The 10038-nt window shown below is 38.8% G+C and overlaps 1 non-coding gene across 1 annotated transcript; it reads right to left on the bottom strand.

The window, feature by feature from the left end:
• Positions 1-9704: 9704 nt before the first annotated feature.
• TRNAS-GCU lies at positions 9705-9786 on the bottom strand. The gene has a single exon. It is a non-coding gene; the product is annotated as a tRNA-Ser (tRNA).
• Between the last annotated feature and the right edge of the window lie 252 nt (positions 9787-10038).

The following is a 10038-nucleotide window of genomic DNA, read 5'->3' as shown; positions in this document are numbered from 1 at the left end:
TTGAAGTGAGGAATCTTTGCAAATTCAGCATAGTACTTTACAAATAAGAGATTTTTTTTTTCAATTTCCCCAAATCACCTCAAATTCTGCTGAGGGAACAGTCACATCTTGAGATTTGAAGAAAACAAAGTTTTTAAAAAAGAAGAGTATTATGTGATGGTATAAGTTTGTGACTTATATGATCTTATATGGAATGTATTAATGTTAAGTAAATATACACATCTTCCCTCCCTGCTCCATGGGAGGAGCTATCTCTTCACCCCATTGTTGTTGGGTGACTCACTTAAACCAATGAAATGTGAGTGGATATGATACATGCCACATCCAAGCAGAAGATTTAAATTCAAATCATATGTATGGTTTGACTTGGTCTCTTGTACTTCTGCTCACCATCATGAGAAAAGCCTTCTCCAGGTAAGCACTTCTGCTTCAGCCTGGCTCACTGAAAGATGTACAAATGCACCAGATCTGTGTGTGACCTGCAGTTTCCTCCTGAACCAGCACAGCTAACCTGCAGACTTGCAAGAAATACACGATAATTGTAAGCTGTTGAGATGGGAGGTGTTGTTATGCAACATTTTTGTAGTAAAAACTGATTAATTCACATATTAAACACCTTCTACCTATAAGACTTCTCAGGACATATATTATGTTAATGACCATTGTGGATCCCAAAATTAATTGGCCCTAGGCTAGACTTACGGCTTCTGATGAAGTACTATTTTAAAATACAATTTTCAGTATTTTTTTTTTTTTAGCAGCAGAAAGGTTTTCAAAAGCAAAAAGGTTTAAAGTTATATATAACCTATTTTGATATAATTCAGTAAGAGCCATGGCGTTATTGTATGGTTGTATCCCCTAATACAGACTCGTAATCTAGTATAGTGGGCAAGAGCAATGGCTTTGGAGTAAGACAAGCCTTACATTTAAATCCTAGCTCCTTCACTTAGGATTTAAGGAACTTTGGGGAATTCATGTACATTCTCTGAAACTTAATGTCCTTATTGGTAAACCTGGAATCATAATAATCATGGAGGTGTGAGAATTAATTGAAATAATAATAGTTTTTACACAGTGCCTGACTCAGTGCATGGACTTAATAATAGTAGCTAAAGCCACTATTTTTTTAAAGCCCAGTTCTATAAAATTCTGTTTATTCCAATTCTGTTTATTCCAATTCTGATCAATTAGAAGTAGAAAAATATTAGGGCTAAAGAATATAGAATATAGTTGATTTTTATTAAAAACACAGATTATTCAGGGGAAAATATCCTCTGCATCATTTAGGGGCCATTTTTGACTGACTTCATCTGTCTAGCTTCCAGGGCACGTTTTCATATTACAGAATTCAGGTTTTCCTAAGGTGCGCCCTCCTCCATGAACAGCCTCCTCCCTGCACTCTCTCTGCATGGTAGAAGCCTGGCAAGACAGGGACAGTTGGTATTCTGTCTGCAAACACTTACGTGAATGGAATAAGTCTCCCTGCTCCAACCACCCTGGGCGCTTCCCAGGACTTCCCATTCCTATAAACCACCTGCCTGGGCCAAATTAGCAATTTCTGCTCCTATTACAATCCAAAGGCAGAATTTGGAATCATATGGAAACTTACGACATTCCAAAGATTGAAGTAGAACTTCTCTAACCCCTGCTATGATTACTCTGCTCTAAGTGTCGGAGAGGAAATGATCTTTTAAAAGGTGGAATAAGCAAAAGGGGCAAACAGTCTCTTCTGGCCTTTCTTTGGAATTTTTAAGGCATTTCCCCAAAGAGCCCTGCTGGCATCTCTAACTTTCTAAGGCTTGTTCATTGTGCCAGAGAAGGAAATGTACCTAGAATTGCTCATTGGGGTAATATTTAAGTCAAGGCTAGATTTCAAGCTCGGTTTAAACACAACATTTTGATTTTTTTAAGAAGAAAAATTTGCCTGTAAAAAGACTGCTTTTCGTATAGAGAGATCCATAAACATGCTTTGACAACTTTCAAAATGGGATAGGAGTAGGCCTGTATTTCTAAATGTAGATGCCTTGAGTCAGGGTGAGTAAGCTAAATGAATCTGTTCATTTTAGATATATTTAAAATTCTCCTCATCATGCACTGAAATTCTCCATAATTTCCAGTGATTCTTTCTCATATTTGGCATCATTTTAATCTTTCCTCTCCAAAAAACAAACACTAAAGTCAAAATGTGAGCAAATAGCATTGCGAATTTTATAAATGTTATATATAACATTCTGAAGTTTAAAAAATAGACAGTTCTGAAGGCAGACATTACTAATCAAAAATTATTTAAGGTAATGAGTAGCAATATGAGGGTGACTTCAACTCTTATCAGAGCTGTTGGTTAACAGATTATCAATATCTGCAATTGACATCTCCTTGCTACTCTTCTTGCTGGGAGGAAAATTCATAATATCAATGTCTACATGAAGACAGTGGAACATTTATAAGACATTCAGGCAAGCCCGTGGCAGTTAGGATGTGTCAGAGTACAGAGAACTTGTGATAAAATATACATAATATAAAATGGATCATTTTGACCATTTTTCAGGGTACAGTTCAGTGGCATTAAGTGCATTCACATTGCTTTGTACCATCACTACCATCCATCTCCAGAACTTTTTCATCGTCCCGGACTAAATCTCTATATCCATTAAACAGCAACTCCCCCTTTCCCATTCCTCCAGCCCCTGAAAACAAGCATTCCACTTCTGTTTCCATGAATTTGACTATTCTAGGTACCTCAAATAAGTGGTAGAGATATCTTACTATATTTGTCCTTTTGTGTCTGGCTTGTTTCACTTAGTATAATGTTTTCAAAGCTCATCCATATCATAGCATATATCAAAATTTCCTTTTTTAAAAAAGCTGAATTATCTATTTTATGCAATACCACATTTTGTTCATCCCTTTATCTGTCAGTGGACACTCTGATTGCTTCTACCTTTTGACAGTTGGACATAAACATTGGTGTACAAATATCTCTTAAAATCCCTGCTTCCAGTTCTTTGGGGGTGTATACCAAGAAGTAAAATTGCTGGATCATATGGTAAATCTACGTTTAATTTGTTTAGGAACCACCATACAGTTTTCCATAGCAGCTGCATCATTTTACATTTCCACCAGTATGCACCAGGGCTCCAATTTCTCCACCTTCTTGTTATCACTTGCTATTTTGTTTTTTGTGTTTGTTTAATTTTCTTTTGTAATAGCCATCCTAATATCTGTGAAGTGGTGTTAAGCTGCACTTTTGATTTGCACTTCCTTTATGATTAGTAATGAGGATCGTTTTAAGTGCTTATTGGCCATTTGAATATCTTCTTTGTAGAAGTTGTCTATTCAGGTCCTTGGACCATTTTTAAACTGGGTTGTTCAGTGTTTTGATTGTTGTCAAGTTAGCAAAATATAGATTCATAGCCAAGTTATGACGGATTTGTCATCTCAAAAATTGTAAAAAATGGAGATAAATATAATGGGTCATGTTTTCATTGTTGAAAGATTATTGAATAAATATAATACATTTTTAGTCAGTGAAGGGAGATTTATTTTTCATGGAACTCATTCCATACAAATCATATACTTTGATATTTAGGGGAATTCTCCCCTTCCACAGGTATTTCTTTTGGACCTCTACAATCAGAGAACACAGTCAAGAGAAGTGTTTTCCTATGCTATTTCTCCTCTCATCTCTTTCCTACCTTCTTTTTGCTCATTTCTTCTTGCTGTGAAATAGCAGTGTTACCGGCAGCAAGATCTTCTCTGTTTGTTTTGGGAACAGACCTCCCAGCCCAGGTGGGGTGTGATGGAGCTCCATTCAGCATCCTCCTGGCCACACCGAATTCTGTCACCGTGCCCTTCACCTCGCCACTTGTTCAACCGGGCCTTGGACAGGTCCCCTTAGCTCTCAAAATCTCTTTACCCACATGTAAAGCTGTATCTGACATTGCTCACAGAATTAATTGCTGATAACCTGAGGCCTGGCCTGGCAGCTCTGCAATTGCCTAGACTCCTGGTCCTTCTCAGTTCCACCCTCACCATTACCGCCACAAAATGGACCATCCGTCCAGCCCACTAACTCCCTATAGTAGCCACAGCTTCACTGGAAATTTGAAACAGACACTTACATAGCACTTACCCTAAGCTAGGCATTTATACAGAGTATAAAATAAATGCCCTCTGCATTTTATGCACAGTAACTCATAGATATCTTCTAATAACCCTATGCATCCTATTATTATTCCCATTTTACAAATGTGGAAACTGAGGTAAGGATAAGAAAAGCAAATTCCCAAGGGCCACATAACCAGTAAGTGGTGGGAGCCAGGGAGTAGCTCCTATGACTTCTTAACCACCACTTCAGGCTGATTTGGGATTTGCTTGGCCCCAAGGGAACTGTGTCCAGGTCCTTCTACCTCCCAGTCTCAACACCTGCCACTCACCAACCCTTCCCCCCACTTTAAAGCAAGTCACCAGAAGAATTATTGCAACTTTTGAGTCTTTTTATTGAAGAATACACTTTTAGACTAAAACATAGAACTTGCCAATAAGGATATTATTATATTCATCTCTCAGTTTCATCCAATTTGCTGTCATCTCTCTTCCTCATATTCTTGATTGATGGACTGATACACCATTGAGGAATTGCTAAATTGAAGCAAAACAAGATCAGGGTTGAATCAATCTCACAGCTGATTGCTACGTAACTCTCATTTCTCATGAGATGAGAATCATAAAGATAAACCATGAGGATGCCTGTATGTGGCCATAGATCAAGACCAAAATGCTCAAATTATGATTTATCTTCTTTTTGGAGAGAAATTATTAGGAAGGGAAAACATTTGTAAATAATACAGTGATCATAGTCTGTGGTCAGGAATCTAGAATATTAATATGTGGCAGCATTATAACTGAAAATCCACTGCTTATTCATCACAGCTTATATTTGAAGTTACCTCAAATCACTGAATCCAAAGCCAGACCATGTCTTTCCAGAATTTCCTGCATTGAAAATCTTTGCAAGATACCTCAATTCTGAATTTACCAAACCACAAAGGAATTTCAGTTCTTCCTCTCAACCCCTCGCCTGGAACTGAATCTCAGGAGGAGGCTCTCAGCCCAACAGTGTGGACAGGCAACACCTGTCCTCTGGTGAGAGAGGAAAAAATGAGCAGTTTCAGAGAGATGGTAAAACCTGGCCCCAGAAATAATCGCCATCTGAGGGACTCACTGTAAAAAAGAGGGAAGGAGTTTAGGTGGAAGAAAATTGTGAAATGAATAGAGAAGGAAGGAGAGCAGGTATAGGCAGATGCAGTAATGAATTACAGAAGGTTGATCAGCAGTGAGTTACCTCTTAGGTAAGTGCTGTTGATATTTACCTTAAACCAATGTAGAAACTGAGGCACAGAGAAGACTGGATGTGAGATTGCTCAACATAGGAGCCCCTGGGTGGCTCAGTGGTTGAGCATCTGCCTTTGGCTCAGGTCATGAGCTGGGAGACCTGGCACCGTCCTACATCAGGCTTCTCCCTCTGCCTGTGTCTCTGCCTCTGTCTCTCTGTGTTTCTCATGAATAAATAATAAAATCTTTTTTAAAAATTGCTCAGCATATAGGCAGAGATAGAAAGTAAGAAAAAAAGGGCTACTCTGCAGGATGACTTCTGACACTACTGTTTTCAGTATTGTTCTGGGTGTTGTAGCTGATTCTCCAAGATACATTAACAGAGGAGAGGCATGCACTGTGGAGAAGGGATGGCATAGTTTTTATTTGCAGATAATATAACTGAATTCTTAGGAAGCCTGAAAAATCAGTTACAATTTTAGAATACCAACAGAGCAATAAGATAATGTTGCTAGATACAAAACAAACATACCAAAACTAAATAGCTTTCATTTATTCACAAGCAATCATTTATCCAAAAAAGATAAAATATATGAAGCCCATGAGCAAAAGAACAAATGGCTTTAAGAATAAATGTGCAAAAGTAAAACATAAACACCACAAAATTTGCCTGAAGATCATAAAATCTTGGTAACTGACAGAGGTTGAATGATTATGCCACAATGTCATATTAGTTGAACAATCAAAATATCGATGGGATTTCTTTTAAAAATGTTAGAGGAATTTTTCTTAAAAGATAACCACCAAAATAGCCAGGACTTAAAAAAAGAGAAGAACTCTGGGAGTGGCTCCTCTTGGCAGCTACAAAATACAACACATAACAGTAGCTACCATTTGTAAACCACCTGTGGTAAATACCATGCCATGACTTTCCTGAATGGCACATTTCCCTTCCTCCAACAACCTTATGTAGAGGCTAGGGAGTTTGTGTACAACTTCACAAAGTCACACAATTAATGGCAGGTTTTTGCACAGCACCATCTAATTCAGTACCCACTTGCTTAGTCACCATGCTTTAAGCTACAAAAAGTCAAACCAGGTAGCATCAGTGCCTAATCAATGATAGGTCAGAAATGGGTGGCCTGGATTAACTGTTAAAAGAACCACCTCTGATCAAAGAATATCTTTAAAGAGATGCTGAACAATTACTTGCTCGTTTTAGAAAGAGAAAACAAAACATCATCACATTATGTGACCTACAGAGCGAAATGGAAAAAAATGAAAACAAGTAGAAAAGAATTTACAATACAGAAAAATATGTGAAAATCTAGCTGCTGTCATGTTAGAGAAATGCTTTTCTATGAAAGAAATCTCAAGGTGAAATTAATAAGATGTAATGACTCAAAATGTCAAAGATGTCTTAACCAAATATCTTAAATTGGTTAAAATTATAATCAAATGTAGAAAAGTGCTCGTATTTTGTGAAGGAAGACTAAAAATATGTATCAAGCTGACTAAAAGTTCTTGTGCTGTGATTCCCTATTTTTGTTCAAAGACTTTATTCTGAGGGAAATCACCAGCAATGATGCCAAAGATGAGAGTCTGCCCAGCAACAAACTTGGTTAAAAGGTGTTAAATAATCTAACTGGAGAAACAGATTCAATAGGAAAAAAAGATTAGCTAATTCTGGTGCATCTCTATGATACATATGTCACAATTAGCATAGTATTTTCAAAGAACATATAATGACATGCTCTCAGGACAAAAATTTAAGAATGTATGTACATCAGGAAAAGAAAAATAATTGTCAGATTATGCACCAAAACTTCAAAGATAATTATGGGAGGGGGTGGGAATTACTAGAAAGTCTTTTTTCTTAAGTTTTTATGTAAATTCCAGTTAGTAAACATACAGTAATATTAGTTTCAGGTGTACCATTAAAAGTGCTTCAACACCCCATACAAGGCCAGGGCTCACCACAGGTGCCCTCCCTAATCCCTGTCAGCTGTTTAACCCATCCCCCCCCTTTATAATGACCAGCAGTTTTTTCAGAATCTGTTTTTTGGTTTGTTTGGTTTTTTTTTTGACTCTCTGCACATCTGTTTTGTTTCTTAAATTCCATATACAAGTGAAGTCATATAGTATTTGTCTTTCTCTGGCTGACTTACTTCACTCAGCATAATGCTCTCTAGCTGTATCCATGTTGTTGCCAATAGCAAGATCTCATTCTTTTTTATGGCTGAATAATATCCCATCCAGTCAATGGATAGTGGACTGTTTCCATAATTTGACTATTATAGGTAATACTGCTATAAACATAAGGGTGCATGTATCCCTTTGAATATTTTTGTATTCTTTGGGTAAATACCCAGTGGTGCAATTGCTGGATTATAGGGTAGTTCTATTTTTAAGTTTTTGAAAAACTTCTATACAGTTTTCTCCAGAGTGGCTGCACCAGTTTGCATTCCCACCAACAGTGCATGAGGGTTCTGCTTTCTTCACATCCTCACTAACACCTGTTGTAGAAAGTCTCACTTCCATATTTTTTTAAATTTTGGCAATATTTTACTTTTGCATACTAAAAATAATCCACATTTGAAGTTGGAAAAGGACAAGAAATTCAAAGCTAAAACACTAAATTCAAAATTGCATATCAAATGTGATTATACATTTTTGATTTACATTATGATATACATTATACATAAATGTAGATATATTTTTAAAAATCATAGTAACTATCAGAAAGGAAGCATGATTGGTAACTTTCTACTTCTTTTATACTAATTTTTATACTTCTCAAAATCTGCCATGTATTATTTCATTGTTTTAATAAGAAAACAATAAACAGTGTGCTTATGTAAATGCAAATCTCAAAATTGTTCAGCTTTTTGGCTTTCTGCAAAGCAGATTTCTGTGTGTTGTGTTATGGCATGTGTGGACAAGCCATTCCATGTACTTGTGTCTCTGGTTTGAATTATATAAAAGGCATCTCATTTTCCTTTGTGAGTGTGTCACTTACATTTTTGGGTGTTGGTGGGTGTAGGTGAGTGTGGTGAAGAATGCACCCTTCCCTGTCTTATATTCTGCAGTAGTGGCAGAAAGTTGGCTTGTACGAAGCCCGGGCGGGGTGGGGTGGGTAGAGTGGAGACGCCCCTGCTGGGCTGGGGGTTGCTGCCAGGACCTCCAGGGCTCAGAAGGATGTGCGAGCTGGATACAAGCCCTGCCCCCAGGCAGCCCTTCTGGACGGAGACTGAGTAGAAGTTTCCTTCTTCTGTCCTAGGGATAAGTCAGCATTGCTGGCAGCATCTGGATCTGCAGGTGAGACATATGTGAACACCGATGGGATGGGAGGTCCTTTACTGAATTTTTTTACACTGATGTTCCTATTCGAAAACATGGCTTGTTGCTGTTAACTGCTGCAGGTTCTCTTCCTCCCAGCTGACGCCCCCAGAGTGAAATGAGAGAGGTCTGAGGAATTCTGTAAACAGCGAAGTGCAATGAAGGTAGGAGTAGCTGTTCAGAAAAAAGACGGGCCTGTCGATTTGCCCAGCACTTGTCTCTCAGCATATCAACATCCCTTTTCTTGCAGAACATGTTTTCCTACCTCCTCACACCCTGGACTCCTTTTACTGACTTTTCACACCATGCTAATTCATGCCTTGCGTGCCTTTTTTTATCCTGCTGTGTGGCTGAGAAACCTCAAAGGCAGTAGGTGGTCATGGAATTGTGCCCCAAATCCTGTAAGGGAAGTAGGTGCAGAGTTGACATGACTCAGGACAGGATCTTTCAGCACCAGTTCTGGGAGCTTCCAGATTCCAGAACGCAGGTCCTATCAACCGCTGAACCCACAGGAGCCCCTCATTTGGGCCCCAGGCATGCAAAGAGGCCAGACAGCACCTGTGTTCCACGAGCTGGGCTTCCTCTGTACCCTCAATCCGCTGAGCCGTGTCCGCAGGCCTGGCAGCCTAAACAGGGCAGGAGGTTTCCAGACATACCCTTCCATTGAAAAAATCGGTTCTATTTCATCAATGGAAGGGGGGGTGTCATTGGCAGCCAGCTCCCTGACTTCAGCTGATACGGTGCTGTGGCAGGCAGCCAAGCCAGGTTTGGCCAACTCAGAAGTCTGGCTGAGGTTTCTGTGCCTCTTGAACACCATCAGGAAGGAGCTGTTCTTTGGCATTGCTCATTAGTTGGCAAAACACTTTGTTTTCTAGCCTGATTTGGGTACTAATTCCAAGGCACAGATGTATATTTTTAGATCCTCTTATGTGACACTTGAATCTGCTTGCCATAGGGATTCTTCTTATATCCACTAGAAACAGTTTGCTCACAAAGCACTAAAACTTCACACAGACAGTCAGGAGATCAAGCGATGAGGATGGGATTCGAACCCACGCGTGCAGAGCACAATGGATTAGCAGTCCATCGCCTTAACCACTCGGCCACCTCATCTCATACATTTGTCTTTGCTTTTATATATGATTTAAAGAATAGTCAGAAGAGCTGTGTATTACTCCAGTCCCGAGAGGATGGAGGCCCAGCAGTTGATCTGAGGAGATAAAAGATTGAATAGTGGATTATTTAGATAGAATGTTCCCCTCAATATGCAGAATATTCCAAGTGCTTTTGTTAGATTTTTTCCAAATGAACGGCGGAGAAATAAAAAAAGAGCCAGGCAGTAGGTTCGAGAGTGCTTTAATGGGG

Source organism: Canis lupus, chromosome 24, assembly GCF_011100685.1.
Source record: "Canis lupus familiaris isolate Mischka breed German Shepherd chromosome 24, alternate assembly UU_Cfam_GSD_1.0, whole genome shotgun sequence".
In the NCBI taxonomy this organism is placed as follows: Eukaryota; Metazoa; Chordata; class Mammalia; order Carnivora; family Canidae; genus Canis; species Canis lupus.
Note: the sequence above shows the minus strand (reverse complement) of the source record. Positions and strands in the feature narration are given on the sequence as shown.